This window comes from Somniosus microcephalus, chromosome 2, assembly GCF_052327205.1.
Source record: "Somniosus microcephalus isolate GS21.2 chromosome 2, FLI_Smic_1.0, whole genome shotgun sequence".
NCBI classification, from domain to species: domain Eukaryota; kingdom Metazoa; phylum Chordata; class Chondrichthyes; order Squaliformes; family Somniosidae; genus Somniosus; species Somniosus microcephalus.
Genome location: NC_140988.1, coordinates 310368818 through 310389294, shown reverse-complemented (window position 1 = coordinate 310389294; position 20477 = coordinate 310368818).

The window sequence follows — 20477 nt, the reverse complement described above, 5'->3', positions numbered from 1 at the left end:
ATGAGCCCTAATTTTGTTTAATAACCTCTTGTATGGCACCTTATCGAATGCCTTCTGAAAATCCAAATACACCACATCTGCTGGTTCCCCCTTATCTATTCTGCTAGTTACAACCTCAAAAAACTCTAACAGATTCATCTTGCAATTCAATGACTGAATCACTCCATCTGTTATCTCTTCCATGTCTTTCAATGGGGCAATGAATTTCTTAATTCTTTCAATTGTTCAAAGACATAGGGGGTGATTTTGATCTCTTTACCTACCAATGTATGCTTGAAAATGCTGTTTTATTAGTGTCTGAAACTTGTCTCTTGTATATATTCAAATTGGGGTTGCACGACATCAACATCAAGGTTGTCATCGTTAGTTGTCTGGAATTATTATCCGAGTTTTCTGAAGGAGGTAGAAAGAGCAGAGGGGCATGGCTTAGGATATAGGCAAGCAGTTCTAGATTAGTGGCAGTCTAATGTCACACCAGGTTGTCATTTTAGGAGGTTAGTGAGTGCATGAGTGAGAAAGAGAAGAAGAAGGGAAGATGCTGACAAACCCTGCTGTGACAGGGCTCCATATTTGCTGTCTCTGATGCTGACTGCTGTGCATCTTCTTATGATGTCAATGAGGACCTATTCCATAGGGATGAGTGTTTGTAGAGTGACAGGAACACCTCCTGTACTGGTTGTCTCCCTTTTATTGTGTTCCAGCTTCTCCTCCAAGAAGAGCAGAAGTGAAATAATATGAGCCCTGGGCAAAGTTACAACCATCACCATGTATGAGCCAGCTTACCATTGTGTGAATGATGACAGGAAGAACTAGCAAATGTGGCCAGAGGAAGAAAAAGTTGTGAGGGGATTAACAGCTTTTAAGGATGTGAGTGCAAGCAGAAATCAGTTGCAGTGAAGTATTCCCTGCTGAAGTGGTGAAGGGAAGGCGTAATTGTGCAGAGGCAAAGGCAGGCTGCTGCAGGGCCCATGAGAAGTGAAAAGGACTCTTACATTGGCACTCTTATTGAGATCATTACATTTATTTCACTGAAGCCAGGTATTGGAGATATTGATGCCTCTATTCACATGGTGTGCCATCATGCCCATTCACCTACTTGCCTTTGCACCCATCGACCATCTGAGGGACCTCCTTCTTGCCCCAGACATCTTCCTGCACCCCTATGGTATTGCTTCTTTGCTTTGGCCACAATAGATCTTTAAGCTGCTGCAGACCTAGATGAACCTATTTCAGCGCCCGATTTCCTGCCTCATATTCAGAGAGGTGCCTATGGGGAGCATGTTTTCCGCTGGAATCTCGCCTCACTCATACAAAGCAGTGGTGACCTAGAAATTGGGATGTGTCTGTGCTGACTCCTCTGTGTGGCTATTGCTCTTGTCTGCCCACATCCTATCAGTTTCCCACTAGGAGAAAAAGTTCGATGCAATAGTTTCTTTATGTCTCTTACAAGTCTAACCAACAGCTGCGAACTCATCCCTTTGATGGCTCCAACCTTGATCCTTATTCACGTAGTAACATTTATGACTTCATTACCTTTTCTGACCTCAAATGGAACTCATGCATTTCTTCTATTGCTAAAGCTGCCGCTTGGTTTCCTTTTCTGTGCCAAACACTTATTTTCCCTTCAACTTTCTACAAGTCCAAGTCTGTCCATGAGTTGAAAATTGCTTCCTAATCTGTGAAAGCTTGTCAAAGCCCTCTCTTGGACAAGATATCAGAAGGAGCTTGTTGTTTCATAGGCAATTTCTTGCTCCCCTCAAGCCTTCAGCCTCTTTCTATTGCAACCTTATTCATCTCTCTCTATTTTATTGAGATCAGTTCTTCACTGGGCTTTGTTATCTTGTCCCTACTAAGCTGCAAGTACACCATTCTCCAATACTCTTCCTCCTCCTTAGATCCTCATAGTCTTAAGATCAAGATTAATTGTACAGTTTTCTACTCCAACTCATATTTTCACAGGTTCCCAAAACTTTGAAACTGCTTTCCTTTTTCAGTCTTGCAAGTCATCTACAACTTTCAGGCTTTTAAAACCAAAGCTTAGCATCACCTAACCACTCTTCCAGATTTACTCTGCCTTCTTTTTTACCTTTTTCAACTTTGACGACACCCTGCACTATTGGCTCTTTACCTTGGTTCCTCAGTAGATAAAATTTGATTATGGATTCTGGCCCTATACAATCCACTGAACAAAAAGTTTAGCGCCTGGTGCTAATTATCACCGCCGACTGTGAAATTCACCTCTATCGCCCCTGGAGGTGATTTGAGCGCTAAATCAAGCGCTACACACCTCTCTTAGGGTGCTAATGTCAGGGAGCGAGGCGCTACCTCCGAACGCTACTGAAACTCAGGCGATGTCAATTATCATGGAGCTCAGACAGACTGGCGCCGTCCAGTTCTTAAAGGGGAGGGTCCATCTTGCTGCACCGCCACACCCTGCTCATCGCAGCGTGAACCTCGGCCTGCAAACATCATTGAGATTGCTGAAACAATTGTGATGGATACTCAGAGGCCCAGGGAGAGAGCTTGGCGCTTTCGCGACCAGGCATTGGCGGCTCTGGTTGGCGCAGTTGAACAGCGATGGCCAGTGCTCTTTCCAGAGACTGGCAGGAGGCGATTGCCCCGCGAGTTTAAAAGAGCCTGGAGGGTGGTGGCCCATCACATGTCATCACAGAGCCTGGTGTAGAGGACACATCAACAGTGTCGTAAAAAGTTCAACGACCTCACTCGGGTGGTCAGGGTGAGTACCTGCTTTTCAATACCTCTACATCCCACCATCTCAACTTCACTCTGTGCACAGATGGTGTAAATATCCAAATGTCCAACTCTCATCCAACAACTGTGGCTATCTCATAAAACTCACATGCACATCCCACATCTTGCAGACATTAATGGCTATTCAACTATGGTAGGCACATCCGCCAAACACATGGCTGCACACTCACTCACATGCTGTCTTTTTTCTTGCAGGCCAAGCTTTCACATAACTGGTGAGAGACCCAGCGGATGGGAGGAGGACAGGCGGAGCTGCACCCCCTCACAGAATTTGAGGAGAGAGTCCACAGAATCATTGCGAGCCAGGTAGTAGGTGCTGTGGCGTTTGGAGAGGTCGACAGCCTTGGGGACAGCAACGGTATGTTCATCAGCTTTCTTGCCTCTCTTATACCACTTCCCCCTCACAACACCAGCCTTTTACACTTTCAATCTAACTATACTGTCTCCATTCCTTGCTCCCTTCCTGCCCCCCTGCCCTCACACTAAAGCCACACTTGTACCTTCCTGCTTTCAGGTTGTGATCCACCAGCTGACACGCCTGTTCCTCAGCCTGCCAGTGGCAGCGACGCGCCAGAGGAGGAGGAAGAGGAAGCCGGAGCCTTACCGCCTGCGTCTCCCGGGGGTGACACTTCCGACACTGGGGCCACGCATTCCCTTGAGGGGAGCAGGGGGGTAGGGTCTGATGTGGGTGAAGCTCTGGGATCCAGCGGGTTGCAGCAAAGCCATGGGGGAAGGGAAGCTCGAGGGCCATCACCCCAGAGGGTGAGTATGTGCATGAGTTCTGCTGTACAGGACTCGGATGAGGACCTCGATATAGCGGCCATGAATACTCAGGCGATGAGCATGCATACTGAGCTCATGAATGCAATGGCAAGGGTGCCCGAGAGCATGGGTGCACTGGCTAGGAGCGTGGAGGAGTCCGCCGCCAGCACAGCTGTCATCTGTGCGCAATCCCTTGAACCCATCCTTGCCTTGTTGCAGAGGATGGTTGTATTGCAGGAAGACCGTGGGGATCCAGAGCCCATGACCCATGTAATCGGTGAGGTGGCAGCATCTATTGCAGCACAGGCTGAGGCAACGCAACGGTTTAGTGCTGCAATCGAGTCATTGGCTGATGCCATCCAGTCCCAGACTGCTCTCATGCAGGCTCAGGTTGATGTCACGCACGCTCTGACTGCTGCCATCCTCGTTGAGTCGCCCACAGTCCACTGGGGATCTCACGGTGCTGCAGACACCAGTAATCTGTGCTTGAGCAGATAGCTCCAGATGCTGAGGTTCTGCCCCAGGGGTGTGGCAGTGTGTCGGTCGAGCAGGAAGGTGCTGTCCTCTTTCAGGATGACAGCATTCCTGCTCCCACCACTGCCACTCTGCCATTGCACTTGCCGCAGCCTGTAACCCAGCCAGCCCAGACTGCTGCCGCCCATGCAGAGTTGGTGCAGTCTGCAGCCGGGCCCTCCAGGCCCAGAGCTGGTTGAGGGCGTCCTGCAAGGCCATCTGCAGTCTCTGGATCTGAGATTCAGCAGCCTTCCACCAGCCTTGCTGCAGCCACTGGGGCCCCATTACAGAGGAGCAGTAGGGTGGGAAGTGGGGAAGTGCGAAGGGGATGGAGATCACCCTCGAAGGCTGAAAAGTAAAAATTATGTAATAAATGAGGGGCATGTTTGTGGGAAAGTTTGATGTTCATTAATATATTTGTTTACTGTTTTGACACTTATCTCGATGTGGTAAGAACGAGTTTTGTTAGTTTATGAATTGTTGTGTTTGTTTCTAATTGTTTGTCCTGAATAAATAAGACACAGCTTGTAATATAAATAAAAATGTTTATTGGAAATTTACAACTTTGCTGATTTGACTCATTGGAGCTTTGCCCAGCAATAGGGGCTGCAGGATGCTTGCGATGATGTGCTTCTTGATCCCAGAAGCCACCTTCTCTGTTATTCGTCAGAAGCGGTGTCTTATCAGACGTTCATGGATGGCCCTTGCAAAGGCAACATTGTGCACCTCCCTCCCACGTTGGTGCTGCTGATCCCCCTCTTCATCCTCCTCCTCCGCCTCCTCCTCCTCTCCCTCTTCCTCCTCCTGAGGAGGCAATGGCTGGGTTCTCAGAATTGCAAGGTTGTGAAGCATGCAGCACAAAACAATGAAAACTGAGACTCAATCGGGGGAGTACTGCAGGGCTCCTCCAGAGTGGCCAAGACACCAGAACCGTTGCTTCAAGATGCCGATCATCTGCTCAGTGAGGTTCCTGGTGGTGCTATGGCTCTCATTGTATGCAAGCTCAGCAGGAATGTTGGGGTTACAGAGCGGTGTCATCAGCCAGGTGCAGAGTGGACAACCCTTGTTCCTGAGGAGCCAGCCGTGAGCTTGATATGGTGGTTGGAAGAGGTCTGGGACACCAGTCTGTCGCAGGATGAATGCATCGTGGCTGCGCTAGGATAGCGGGCATTGACGGCGAGGATGTGCTGTCTGTGGTCGCACACCAACTGGATGTTCAGAGAATGGAAGCCTTTGCTGTTGCGGAAAACCTCTGCATTTTCATGAGGTGCCTGCAATGCCACATGCGTGCAGTAAATGGTGCCCTGAACCATGGGGAAGCCCGCTATCTAGGCGAAGCCACATGCACGTTCATGCTGTTTATCCTGGGTCATGGGGAAAGAGATGTGCTCCCTTCTCCTTTTGTACAGAGCATTTGTGACCTCCTGGATGCAGCAATGGACAGCGAACTGGGAGATATTCGCTATGTCCCCAGTTGAAGCCTGGAAGGAGCCGCTGGCATAGAAATTCAGAGCCACCATCACCCTCACTGCCACCGATAGAGGTGACCTGGTCCTGAGCTGAGGCTGCAGATCTGGTTGTAGGAGATGGCAGAGCTCAGTGACTACCTTCTTGCTGAAGAGCAGCCTTCTGAAACACTGCTCCTCAGACAAATGAATGTAGGGGAATTGCTCCTGGAACACCCTGGGAGGGTAAGGTCTCCTGTGCAGAGGCCTATGGGCACTCCTCCCTCTGGCCACATTTGCCACTCTCTCTCTGCGCCTCTGCTGCCTCCGAAGGGGAAGCTGCAGAACGATGCCCCGAGTTAGTACAGCCCCCATTTAAAATCTTCTAAATGTGGCAAATATGAAGCTCAGAGAAATAGGAACTAGAAAAGTGTTGCTCAGGACCTAAACCCCTTAGGACAGCGTTAATTCGCTCCAGACATCTCTCTCCCTCTCAACCTGCGTATGCCAAAACTTTTGCGACAAGAGAAGGTAGGAAGTGCACGCCTTTAAATAGCACTCCCCCAGCTCCTTCCCAACTTCAAAACGCTCCCCTCTATCTGTCGTTCCTAGTGGAAGGTGCTAAGACAGGGGGCGATAATCAATTACCGGTCCGGGGCACCACCGGGGCGTTGCACGGGGCGGTAGGGTTTAGTGCCATCGCAAAACGACAGGTCAATTTCGCAAGCGGCGATAAAATCGCCGTGCTCGGGCGCCAAGTGGCTAGCACCCCGTTAGCGCCCCTGGAGGCGCTAATGGGAGGCGCTAACCAACCGAATTTCTCCCCCCTTGTGCTTTTCTTCTGAAGGCACTGACTCATACTGCAGTACAGTTCTACAGACGCTTGTCACTTTCTGGTATCTCACCCACACTGTCATTCTTTATGTAAGTAGGGGTCGCAAAATCCCCTCAGCCCCCGAAGATCGGGAAATATTAATCCACATCGTGGATGAAGACCTGTGTGATTTAAATTGTCTCTGGGTTGGACAATGTTTTAAAACATACCCAGAACTGCAAAAGGCTGCATTAAAAAGCTCGTAAGCTGGGCAGCACTTGGACACTGGAATCAAAGAACTTTGTGAAAATCGCACACTTTAAGATTATACATTTTATTAAAAGATGTACTCTTGAGTTTTGGACTTTTTAAATTGCCCAGGGCATAAAAATGGCTGAACAGACCTCATGGAAACAGAATTTAAAAGGACAGACAGGCTGTTAGCATATGAAACAGACAGGCTGTTAGCATATGAAAAAGCTCAGCGCTGCCCTGTAGTGGGTTTGAATGGAGCCCGAGCTGTCAGTCACCCTGTGGTATTGGGCGGGTCCGGTAACCTACAAGCTGTTTGTTTACACTGGGGAGTAGCCCGTTTGAATCAGCCAATCATCGGACAGCAAGCACACTGGGTTGCTTACACACATCCAATCACTGAAATTGACTCTAAGATCAAGTGCTTGAAACTGCCAGCATGAACAAAGGGACGTTGTTTGCTAAGCACTCAAGACTGTCAATCAATTGCGGTTCCAGATGACCACAGGACAATGCTTTGTTTACAAAGCAATTGAATGCTATTAGCATTTGTTTGCATATCAAGTGAACAGTTTGGATCTCTTTTGTTTTAGCCCAGAAACATCAGATCTGGGCGGGCCCCAAAAAAAGGGGTATAAAAGATAGCTTCCCAGAAGCATCTCTCTCTTCTCTTTTACTCTTTGGACTGCAGGTGAGCAAGGCTTCTGACCCACTAGCAAGACAATCTAGTGAGAAGTAAAGGGGTGGTAATTTAAGGGAACTGTTGCAAAGATTGTAAAATTAACATTGTAGCCATTTATCCCTCAGTTTGCCGTCCGCCTTCCCCTGTTAAGCAATTTTACCGTGATTACTTTGATCGTGTGGTGTAGTTTCTTTAGTTTTAATAAAATTTGACTTTCTTGCATCCAGATCATTTGTCCGTTTTTAATATATCATTAATTATAAGTTCCTCCAGTCAGAACTGGAAGCAGGGTTTAGCGATTCGAAACCGCCAATTGGAATTGGTCACAGTGCAGTGGCAAAAGGCTGCCTGACCAGGTAAATTACCGTAAACCAGGTAAAGGATGCCCCCCTACATATTGGCGACCACAAAGGGACTGGAGGCAGTTTATGATATGGTAAGTGGTCTGGATCTCGAGAAAGCATCAGCTCTTGCTTTTCTTGCTTTCAGTCTGTGGGTAGCCCTGCAGAAGTTAGCGGCAGCGTGTAAGCTGACCTATTATGGTATAGGTGGCTGGGTTAAGAAGGGTGAGATGAGAGTGCGGGAGGAGGTTACAGAGGCCAAGAATTGGGAGTCAGAGTTTGAAAAATGCCAGGCGGAGGTAGAACACCTCATAAGAGAGGTGAATGAGGCCAGAGATAGTGGGATGAGGGTGCGGGAAGAAAATGCACGCCTCACACTAGAGGTCACGAAATGCCAGGCAGAGATAGAGCACCTTGTGCAGGAAGTCACAGAGGCTAGGGACAGTGAGATGAGGCTACAGGAGGAAAACGCACATCTCACCTGAGAAGCTAGCGAGGGCAAAAGCCACGCGAGGCACAAGATAGAGTTCCTGAAGTGCCAAATTACAGAAGCAAAGAGTAACGAGATGAGACTGCGGGAAGAGAATGCCCGCCTCACCTCAGAAGTAACAGAGCAGGAGGAAAAGGTTAGGGAGGTAAAGGCAGCTTATAAGCTGGCCTGCGACCAAAGGTTTAGTGGAGCAGATCATACCCCATGTAACAGAAAGATAGAGAGTTTGGGTGTGGAGTTATTAATGATTAAAGGGATGGTATGTCTCAAAAGTCCGAAGGGAAGTCCGTCGGACAGTACCAGGCACAGGCAACACCCAGAACAGAGCTGGCTAGGGAATTAGAGCCCACAGTTCTGAGTTTTAAGGAGCTCTGGCAGCAAGAGGGGGTGGACAATGGGGTCATAGGAGAATGCCAGCAGGTTCCGCTAGGCAGGCGGGGACCAGGACCAGTGTACCCCCTCCGACAATGGAGGTACGGTCCGCCCGTGAACGATAATGACCCAGGAGCTGTTCAGCATACCTATCTGGTACCCTATGATACCCAACAGCTCAGAGGCCTGGTGAAACATATTCCTCTGCTCTCCGAAAAGGGAGACCCCTCAATGCACTTCCAAGGGATAGAACAGGCAGCCTGTGTTAACGGCTGTGATGACGAAGAGAAAGCCAAAATGTTGCTTTTCTCTGTAGATAGTAAGCTCTATCAGACTCTTTCGGATGAGGCTAAGAGAGGGCAGAAGGGTTTTGAGGACCTAAAGGAGGAAATACTGGAAGCCATGGGTGCGAACGATGGCAGTCCGTTCGATTGCGTAGGGAAAACACTGCAGAAGTAAGGGGAGACCCCACAGGCATTTGCAGACAGGCTGTGGCCTGTCTACAACAGCGCATGTACAGGGGGACAAGATAGGGCACTCCTGAACCAGCGGCAGTGGACCCAATGGCTTCGTTGCCTGGTGTCCAATTGACTGCCCCAGATAAAAGCAAAGGCTGATACTTGGTTTGACCACCGAGACCCCCTAGCAACCGAAGAGACTGTAATCCGGCAGCTCACGGTAGCATATAGGAATGGTAGGAATAGTGGGCCCCCCAGCAAAAGGGTAAGGTCCACGAGGTTAAACCTGGGGCTCAATACAAAAAAGAGTGGCGCCAGGAGGGGAGCCATCCTTCCCAGAACAAGGTCACTTGTTACAGGTGCGGGGAGGATGGCCACTGGTGCAGGGATTGTAAAAAGCTTGGGAGAGGTGATAAAGCCAGGACCCCCGCAGCCCCAACTCAGAAGGCAGAGACAGAAACTCCTCCCGATACAGTCGAGTCCGTCATGGAGTCGATAAAATCTTTCCTCAGGGCCAATCAGGGAAAGGTAGCAGCCATCAGTGATGCTGCAGCCCCATCGCCCACCTCTGCCTCCCCACAATGACTGGAGCCTGCGCAGCCTGTCTACCTGTGAAATCTCCGGTACGATGAATGAAAGAGGCCGCTCGTACAGATGGAGGTAGAGAAGGTTACAGCGACTTATCTATTGGATACGGGGGCATCATGCAGCGTGATCCAAATGGATAATCCCAACACCTCACCTCTGTCTAACGGGGTTCCATACATACTATCGGGATTCACCAGTCAGGAGCAGGCGGGGGTAATTTATGGGCAGGCAGCAGACAGCATGGGGAAGCAGCATCGGAATAACCGGCTGCTGCTCGAGCCTAGCAAGAGCCACCAGTGGGAGGTAGGAGACCTCGAGATGGTAAGAAACTATGCCCGGGTGGGAAGTTTAGAGCCACTCTACATGGGACCCTATAGTATAGTTGGTAGGGCCAGCCCCATGGTCTATGCAGTAACTCTACCCTGGTTCACAAAGTTGTTCCACGCCAACCAATGTAAATTGTATAAATCTAACCATACAAGTTCAAGTTCACAGGCTGTAAAAACAGGCGCTGTGGCTTGTTTCAAGGGAAAAGCTGTCCGGCCCACCCATTGGGACACTTCCCCGCCCCAGTGGGACCTAAGTATTGGCCAAAGTTTAAATTTGAACCAGTTATTTAGTTCAGAAACAGAGAAACCGCAGTCTGAGAGTAGAAATCTGCAGGCTACTGCGAGTTCATTCACGGAAAATCGCTTGGGGGTGTAGGATTCGCAAAATTGAACATTGTCCTACAAGGGTCCATTGGCAGAAGAGGCCCTAATTTTAAAGACTGTTTTAAAAGAAGCCCAGAAAAAGGGGCATACACAATGGCCGCCAGACCCTGTGACCAGCTTTTTGGACACTTTAAAATGGTTCCTGCAGTCCCCAGACAGCCTTTGTGGATTCAGCCCACAGTAAGTTCTGGAAGGCCGTTTCAGAGAAAATGAAACCAGACAGAACCACATACATATGGATTGGATGCAGATCCAGTCAGATCGGCCTGTAGATAAAGGCCATCTATATGTTGGCCCAGACAAAGGGAAACAGTTTTATATTCATATAAGGGGAGCATCAAAGACCCATTAAGGACATCAAGAAGACATTCAAAACAATACAAGGTCATTCCAGACCAGAGATGGCCGTTACCGACCATCCCAAAGTAGTTTAAAACATAATAACTACCCCGTTGTGATACAAGCCCGCCAAAAGTTAAACAAAGACTAACCTTGATTTGGTGGGAGATAAAGGCCTCTTTTGAGAAGTATATCTGGGAGACCCGGGGTAGTGATCGAGGTTCTGTGCAGGTTCACAGGATCCGGGGCTTCATCTTGGGCTTCAGCTAGGCTTCTACATCGGTACGGAGTTCAAGCGGATACGACGGAGGATCGAAGTTCGAGATGGGAGGTCGAGTCAGCATCTAGCCCCGGGGTAACTGTCGGGAGATCATCGACCAACCCCGGGACGCTGACAAGTATAGGAGAAACCTATATGAAAATGGTGAACCAACTGGGCTATGCGACGAAACCCATACGAAAATGGTAAAATAGTTGCTCTCTCCCCGCACCGACTTTCAGGCCTGCTGACATCCAGCCTGTCCATGACCTTCACCTCGAAGAAGAGAGAGTGTCGCAGCCCGCAGCGCTGACCACGTGGAGGCAGGATGCCTGAAAGGATCAAAACGCAGACCTGTTTCAAAACTCTATACTTTCCAACTGGATTGGTGAGCATGTTTCTGGCCCCGCACAATCTGATCTAGATAGGCTTAGGGGGTGGGCATTTAAAGGGTAATTTCAACAATGAGTTGTTGTCCCCCGATGTTCCGTGTGTTTCCCCATTTCGTGATGACTTTTGTAAAGTATAATATGCCTGTATATATCTTAGCCAGTACTGTATTATGATTTGTTTTTCCCTCCCATGTACCTTATTGGCTTGCAGTTTGATCTGTTCCTTTATGCAATAAAGTTTCATTTCGTTTTCATTAAACCTGGTCTATAGAGTTTTCTCTGCATTTTAGTTCCTGCCTCAAAGTTCAGTGTCTAGAACCTAAGGGGCGAGTGGGTCGAACCACTCAAGGTTTTACTGTGCAAGAGAGAGGCCTCTAGAGAGAGAAACCTCTGCGATCTAAAACCCCTTACAGAAAATGGCGACCGCAGCAGGGCAGTGGCAGCAGGATTGCAATGTATTAGACCCAGGTTTGAATGGACGAAATGTTATGGCTGAGAGGATAGCGGATTATGTTTTTGGCAAGGTAAATCTCACTAAGCAGTGGATTTCCGATCTCTTACTGGTTGGGCATCCGGTAGACGCAGCCATCAGGTGGACAGAGAGCAAAGAACATAAAAAGTCAGTGGAAAAGGCAGTGTGGCTGATGTGTTACAAGAAACAAGTCCAGATTTTGGACAGAGTCGTTGCAGCACAGGCAGCCAAGATCACAACCCAGGCAGCAGAAATAGAGGAAAAGGCCATGGGTGGGGAAAAACTCATCACAGCGCTTCACGCGCTGAATCAGGAACGCCAAGTTGTAGCCAGTCAACATCAGGCTAGAATAGAGTACCTGGAATGCCAGGTTACTGAGGCAAAGATTCATGAAACAAGGATACGGGAGAAAAATGCCCGCCTCGCACAACAGCTAAGAGTGCAGGAGGAGAGAGTAGTAGAGGTTAAGGCAGCTTACAAGCTGTCCCTTGAGCACGGGTTTGAGAGCACCGACCATGGCCCCTGCCAAAAGACCATAGAAGACCTAAGAATGGCCTTGGTTAAGGCAAAAGGCATGGTATGCCTCGTAAGCCCAAAAGCAAGTCACATGGACTTTTTGCAGGAATCCAGAAATCCGATTCCTTGTTGAAGTAGTTGTGGCATCAGCCACTGAACATTCAGCGCCACCGAGCTATAGTGAGGCTTGGCCAGAAGAGGGGGTGGTGAAAGAAATGGTAGCCGAGGTGGAGCAGGAGGAGGAACAACCCCTGGTAGTAAAGCTGGAGCCGGCACCAATGTGTCCTACTCGGCACCAGAGGTTCGGTCCCACCGCCGCAAATGGCGCGGACGGACCCCACATGAACCTACTCGTGGTGCCCCACGGTGCCCAACAACTCAGAGCGATGATAAGCCACCTCCCAAAACTCTCTGAGAAGGGAGATCCCTCAGTCCATTTCAGGGAGGTAGAGGAAACAGCCGCCATCAATGATTGTGATGATCTTGAACAGGCAAAGATGCTGCTCTTCTCCCTGGATAGCACAATCCTTCAGTGCCTCTCAGACGGGAGTAAGAGGGGACGGACAGGGTATGTGGAACTCAGAGACGAGGTCTTGGAGGTTCTGGGAGTGGACGACGGTAATCCGTTCCTCCGTGTGGAAGGGACTGTGCAGCTAACTGTGGCCAGTGTATCGGCGCAGTTGTCCGGGCATGCCTGAACGGGCCGCAATGAACGCTGAACAGCGGGTTCATTGGCTCTGTTGTCTGGTTGCTAACAGCTTGCCCCAGATACGGGCCCTAGTCAAATCGTGGTTTTACCCCCAAGGTCCCGGTATCACGGAGGAGACAGTGCTCCGACAGCTTAACGTTGCTTACAAGAATTGTAGAAGTCAGGAGGCACCTCCCTCTAAGGGAAAAGTGCATGAGGCAAAACCTGCAGCCCCAAGCAAGAAGGAGTGGCATCAGGAAGGGAATCGCCCTGCCCAAGCCAAGCTCAATTGTTACGGGTGTGGGAAGGATGGACATTGGCACATGGACTGTAAAAATCCATGGAAGGATAATAAGGGAAAAGCTCCCGCAGCCCAAGCCCAAGCCCAGACTGCCGCCCCAGCACGAGTCCAGGTCCAAGACGCAGCCCCTGCCCCTGAAAGAGGAACCGGTGCAGCTATGGATCCCGCTGTGATAGAGTCAATTATAGAGACAATGCGTTCTCTTATGATAGAGCAGGGGAGGATAGCCGTCGGCACCGGTCCTGTCATTCCTGCAGCCACGACCACTGCACCCAAATGACTAGAGCCGGTGCAGCCCGTCTACCTGTGCGCGCTGCGATATGATGTATGGAAAAGGCCCATCGTGGAGATGGAGGTGGAGGAGGTGCAGGGGACCTATCTATTGGATACGGGGGCATTGTGCACCGTGATCCACTCAGATAACCCTACCACCTCACCTCTGTCCACCGGGGTTCCATATATGCTATCGGGCTTCACAGGTGAAGAACAGGCTGGCGCATTTTCTATTCCCCTCTTCATTCATTTAGGACCACTCCACACCACGTGGAAGTGTACCTTAATGAAGTGGGAGACAGGGGGTGGAAAGGGGATCCTTGGGTCCGATTTCCTAGTAGAACACGGGATTCTCGTGGATCTTAGAAATCATTGTCTCTGGGGAGCGAGTGCGGGAGAGAAAGGAAAAGAGGGTTTCAAGGTGAAACCAAAGAAGGCACGGGTCGGTCGGCAGGAAATAAAATTCCTAGGTCTGACCATCCGCGCTGGGGAGAGAGCCATAGAAGAGGCTTAACGGGAGTCGGTGCAAGACCCGCCGGTCCCCGCCACCAGCGTAGTGAAGTTGCCCCGACGCACTAAATGGCTTCACATAAACCAGTGCAAACTATTTAAGCCGGGTGCAAAAGAGCCAACAACCAAAGCCAGGTCTGAGGGTAAAAATCCTCAGCCTGAGGCGTGCAATAATTCACAGACCACACAGGCTGGAACCGCAGCCTGCTTGCAGGGAGAAGCTGTCCCACCCACCTGGGAGGCTTCCCCATTGGCCTGGGACTCAGACAAGGAGGAGCCTGAAGACCAAAGCCCTCCCCCTGATCTGAATGCCATCAGGGGGGAGCCGGAACAGCTAGGCCCCGCCCCTGACACGATTCTGGAGGAGGTGGAGTCGGAGGACAGATATCCCGCCCTCGACTCAGGCGTAGGGGAGGTAGAACTTGGGGGCGGAGATTCTCCACCTGTATGGACAGGTAGGGAGAAGTCGTCTGCCACAGACCCAAATCCCAAAGTGGCGGAGCCTGAGGGAAGGGAGCCGAAGCCGGCAGTCGTGGAGGAGCCACGGGCTGTGAGGGCTAAAGTCCCAACCACAGGTCCACTCACTAAGGGAGCCTCACCCAAGGCACCCTCTCGCAGGTCGTCTCAGACGCCTCAGCCAAGAAAAACCTAGCTAGATTCCTCCTATCCCAGCAGACACCGACTTGGCAAATCCCTGGAAAAATGCAGTCCCCAATTGGCAGCAAAAGGCTGTGAGGGACCCAAGCTACAGGGCAATGAAGCCCCACCACAGGGAGTGGTGAGCTGCAGTCCAAACAGGGATTAGGCAAGCCACCCGGGGACGGGCAGCGTTGTACATAAGTTAAGTTTAAGTTTAGTTAAGTTTAAGGTGTGTAATTTTTAAGATGACAGTGTGTATAAGTAATAGTTTTGGAATCTGACCAGCATGTGTGTTGTTTGGATCGAGGTCGAAAGACCCGATCATGCATTCACCTAAGCCAGAATCTCTCGGGAGCCTGGCTGTATCATTTAATTTGTTACAGGAACCAAAAGGATAATGAAGGGGATTCTCATCGCATTCGCAGTGATTGGGTGTAGCCTGGCCTATCGGGGCTACACCAAGGACTCCATCATGTATGGCTGTTCCGGGGACACAGCCCCCATCGCGACCGATGTGACGGGAAGATGGGACGTTGAAGAAACAGCCAGCTATTTCCACGAAGGGAGGTGGCCAGAATGGCTGGGGTCGAACTCTACAGAATACTCCAGCCAGTCGGGTTTCGCATACAGAGAGACTTCTCTAATGTGTCCCAGGGTGAGGATCATCGCGCCCAGAGTCAGCGTCACTGTCGGGAAGAAGATCTGTTTAGAATGCTACGGACATGTTCCTTTGGACAGATAGTGGTGGTTGCGCAAGTTGAGCAAAACCATGAAGAACTCCACGGTCGAGTGGGAGAGACTGGGTAACAATACCCATCGGACTATTATGGGGACTCATGGGGGATTGAATGTCTGTTGGGACAAATGGTGGGAACCAGATGAGGGGATTTACATCTGTATGTGGGTTTCAGAACGCGTCTGCCCCACAGGCGTCTCCATCTTTTTCCAAAGACAGTGGCAGGATGCTGGAAAAGGGATGAGGTGGGACGTCAGCACACGGGCGTGCGGAGTCCCATACTCTCAGATCCCGGTGAATGCCACTGAGCTCATCACCCGTCCCCGCAAGCCCCTGCCCACGATTCCGGTAGCCAAAGCCCGCAAGGAAGGGTGCCCCACCACTACCAAAGGACCCGGGAACGGATTGGTATTAGTGCCCACAGGTCAGGTGCTGTACCAAGGGGTGCACTACGCAGTGGCCTCGGTGATTTTAAATCTCACCGAGGTGTGATTGCCAGAGTGGCGCCCCAAGGAAACGGAGCAATTGTACCAGGTCCTGTTAACAAACATGTTCAGACAGTTTTATGAGTTCGACTTTGCCGATGTCGACAGAGCCGGACTGTACACCACACCACATGAGGTCTTGGACAGGGTAGGGAGACAAAGAAGGGGTGCAGTAAATTATATTTTTACCGCTTTTAACACAGGGACTTCCGTCATCAACACTCTGGATGACATGGAGCTGCAGACTCAGATCAATGATTTAAAAGGGTGGTTAAGAAAGATACTGACGGATGAGAATAAGGTAGTGGGTTCTGGGTTAAAAGAGGACCAGGCCATGACACTACACTTAAAAGAAATTATAGCTGAGCTGGAGAAACATGCGAAAACGGTAAATGCTCTCATCAGGGAGGATCGGAATGCGTCAGATCAGGCTGCGCAGAACAAAGCGTGCGTGCTGTATGGGGCGTGGTTACTGGGCGAGGGCCGCAGTAATCTGGAGGATTTAAAACAAGGTTTGGTCCCCTCCTGGGTCAGCAATAAGCACCTCGCAGCCCTCCACCCTTTTGAGAATGCATTAAGTCCGTGCCAGCTCAGACTAGCATCCGAGGCCTACCCAGTCCCAGTGGACTGTGGGCGGCCTAATCACACCATTATGGGTATAGTGGTAAGAATGCCGGTTATGGGAAAAACAGCTAAACCCGCCCCGGTATACAGGGTGGAGAACATTGGAGTCATTCACGGGGGTGCACACATTCGCTACACAGCGGTCCCACCGTAAGTCATTCGATGGGAGCTTGCAATGACGGGTACCGACCTCTCGGGGTGCCGGAGCCGGGGAGCACACATCATCCTGTGTCCCTAGCACTTGAATGCCTATTCAAAACCACAGTGCGGGTTCAGAACTGCTGGCGCGAAGCCTATAAATTGCACCATGGAGGCAATGGCACAAGGCCATGTGCCCCCACAGGTGGCATATATAGGAGGTGGGACATACTGTGTCACCACTGCAGCGCCCCACTACCAACATGGACAGCACGGCTGGTGTCCGGTCAGTGACAGCAGTTTCTGCTTCAAACCCAAGGCAAGAGTTCAAGTGGCCCAAGAGCGAACCTTCCACTGTTCACATAACTGTTAAAGAAAATTTCACCGATCTGCAACGATTCGTTGCACATTTTGGGTATATCATTCCCCCTCTCCCTGAACACCTCACCAAGATACTAAAAGCCGTTGCCGTTTCACAAAAACATTTTTACACGCTGGAGCAGAAGACATTAGAAATAGAGGTAGACATATTGGATATAGTGACCCCACCGTGGTGGGACCTGTTCACTAATGTAGAAGTCCCTTCTTGGATTAGGATAGCCTCCCACATCCTTGTAGTGTGTCAGGTTTTTATTGTGATCTATTTACTGTTTGTACACTGTAAAAAGGTCAGACATTCGCAGAAGTATGAGAACAGAGGAAAATGGAGGGAGCATTATGTGCGGGTAGACGAGGAGACACCCGTTTAGATTTTTGCTGCTATGTATAAAGTTAAAGTTTCCCTCCCTCCTCTATGTTTGATGTTTGTTCATGTGCAATTTTGTGTGTACTTTATTTTTATTATTGAAGTTCATTAAGTGAGTTGTTGTTAATAAAAGATAATGTGTACGAACCAGGTGGTGTAGGGGTATTAGGCCCCCCTCCACACCTGGAAATGAATGTGTCAGATTTTAAATCCAATGTATTGCCATCTATAGATGCTTAATGTACACTGTAGGTTTTCTGAAATGGGAAATACATGTGTCGTGGGATCATAGATAGGTAATTACAGGGGATGGTTTGATTGTGGAGAGTCAGAAAGTTTTGCTCACCCAGAGTTATGATACTTCAAGCAAGTTATAGTATCATCAGGGGGGACTGTAGGATTCACAAAATTGAACATTGTCCTGTAAGTGTCTATTGGCAGAAGTGGCCCTAATTTTAAAAGACTGTTTTAAAAGAAGCCCAGAAAAAGGGGCATACAAAATGGCCACCAGACCCTGTGACCAGCTTTTTGGACACTTTAAAATGGTTCCTGCAGTCCCCAGACAGCCTTTGTGGATTCAGCCCACAGTAAGTTCTGGAAATCCGTTTCGGAGAAAACGAAACCAGACAGAACCACATACATATGGATTGGATGCAGATCCAGTCAGATCGGCCTGTAGATAAAGGCCATCTATTTGTTTGCCCAGACAAAGGGAAACAGATTTATATTCATAAGGGGAGCATCAAAGACCCATTAAAGACATCAAGAAGACATTCAAAACAATACAAGGTCATTCCAGACCAGAGATGGCCGTTACTATCCATCTCAAAGTAGTTTAAAACATAATAACTACCCCGTTGTGATACAAGCCCGCCAAAAGTTAAACAAAGACTAACCTTGATTTAGCGGGAGATAAAGGCCTCTTTTGAGAGGTATATCTGGGAGACCCGGGGTAGCGATCGAGGTTCTGAGGAGGTTCACAGGATCCGGGGCTTCAGCTGGGTTTCTACATCGGTACAGAGTCCAAGCGGAGACGACGGAGGATCGAGGTTCGAGATGGGAGGTCGAGTCAGCATCTAGCCCCGGGGTAACTGTCGGGAGATCATCGACCAACCCCGGGATGCTGACAAGTATAGGAGAAACCTATATGAAAACGGTGAACCAACTGGGCTGTGCGACGAAACCCATACGAAAATGGTAAAACAGTTGGTCTCTCCCCGCACCAACTTCCAGGCCTGCTGACATCCAGCCTGTCCGTGACCTTCACCTCGAGGAAGAAGAGAGAGTGTCGCAGCCCGCAGCGCTGACCACGTGGAGACAGGACGCCTGAAAGGATCAAAACGCAGACCTGTTTCAATACTCTGTACTTTACAGCTGGATTGGTGAGCATGTTTCTGGCCCCTCACAATCTGATCTAGATAGGCTTAGGGGGTGGGCATTTAAAGGGTAATTTTAACAATGAGTTGTTGTCCCTCGATGTTCCGTGTGTTTCCCCATTTCGTGATGACTTTTGTAAAGTATAATATGCCTGTATATATCTTAGCCAGTACTGTATTATGATTTGTTTTTCCCTCCCATGTACGTTATTGGCTTGCAGTTTGATCTGTTCCTTTATGCAATAAAGTTTCATTTCATTTTCATTAAACCTGGTCTATAGAGTTTTCTCTGCATTGTAGTTCCTACCTCAAATCCAGTGTCTAGAACCTAAGGGGCGAGTGGGTCGAACCACTCAAGGTTTTACTGTGCAAGAGAGAGAGGCCTCTAGAGAGAGAAACCTCTGCAATCTAAAACCCCTTACAGGGGGCCCCAGGGAGGAGCCGCCCTGTGAAGAGACTGCCCGCGCATGCGTAGTCGCTGGTCTGGAGACAGGAATTCCCCAGTCTTTTGAATGGTTTGTTCACGCAGGCGCAGTTCCCCAGCCCGTGACCACAGCGGCTCCTCTTCAGTTTTCCCGCGCAGGCGCAGTCGCCTGTTTGAATACAGAGGTTTCACAGCCTCTGCCGTGGGACTCCAGGGAGGAGGTTCACGCAGGCGCAGTCGCCTGTTTAAAGGGACAAGCTTCCCAGCCCGCTTCTAGATTGGTTCCTGTTAGATCCATGTGTTAATGGAGACACGGAATGCAGGAGTTGATTTAACAAGTGTTTACTGAACAAAGTCTGGAGGAGAACTAACTACACAAGGGGCTACACAGGCTTATATACCCGAGTGGTCACTACTGGTACTACAGTATACAGGTGCTTCAAAAACATAGTTCCTCTTAAAGGTACATACACTACAATTCCTCCCCTTTTAGATAAATAGTACATAACATTTTAAGTAATCATTAAATAACATTTTTACAAGAACACTAATCTACACATTTGCTGAAGTTAATCAATTACAAATTCAGTCTCTCTGGAGGCTTCCTGACTCGGTCCGGATAACACCTCGGTGGTGTAGTAGGTTTTGGTGGTGTAGTACGTTCTTTTGGCAAGGTCGATTCGGCTTGAATGCCAGGGTCGGGTTCATCTGGTTCCAGTATCACCGGATCGGATGTAGATACTATGGGTATCTTTGCTTCATCACTAGGCGTATAGAGTTGTGGTGTAGGTTGTCCTTTTTCAGATGACTCTATGATCTGGTCAGCATGGCGCCTTATTATGCTTTCTCCAATGTCCACGGTATACATCAACGGTCCTAGTCGTGTGCAAATAGTTCCAGGCTGCCATTTCTCGGTGACCTATCTGGAAGGTTCTAGTTGGCCTTTCATTCATGCTTTGAAATTGCCGGTTCTCTACGTCCCTTCTGATGTTTGGCTTGACCAAATCCAGCCGCCATCTTAGTCTTCTATTGAAAAACATCATGGCGGGGGTTTGGTTTGTAACCACATGTGTTGCATTCCTGTACGCAAACAAGAAGTTATCTACCTTATGTTGTAGATTTATGCCTTCATTACCCATGGCTTTTATGGCCTTCTTGAAGGTCTGGACAAACCTTTCAGCTAATCCATTGGTGGCGGGATGGTATGGGGCGGACGTGTAGTGCTTAACCCCATTGTTTTTTAAGAACTTCCTGAATTCTTCAGATACAAATTGCGGTCCATTATCAGAACAGATCTGTTCAGGCAGCCCATTCCTGGCGAATATGGTCCTTAATACTGTGATGGTTTTTTCCGTGGT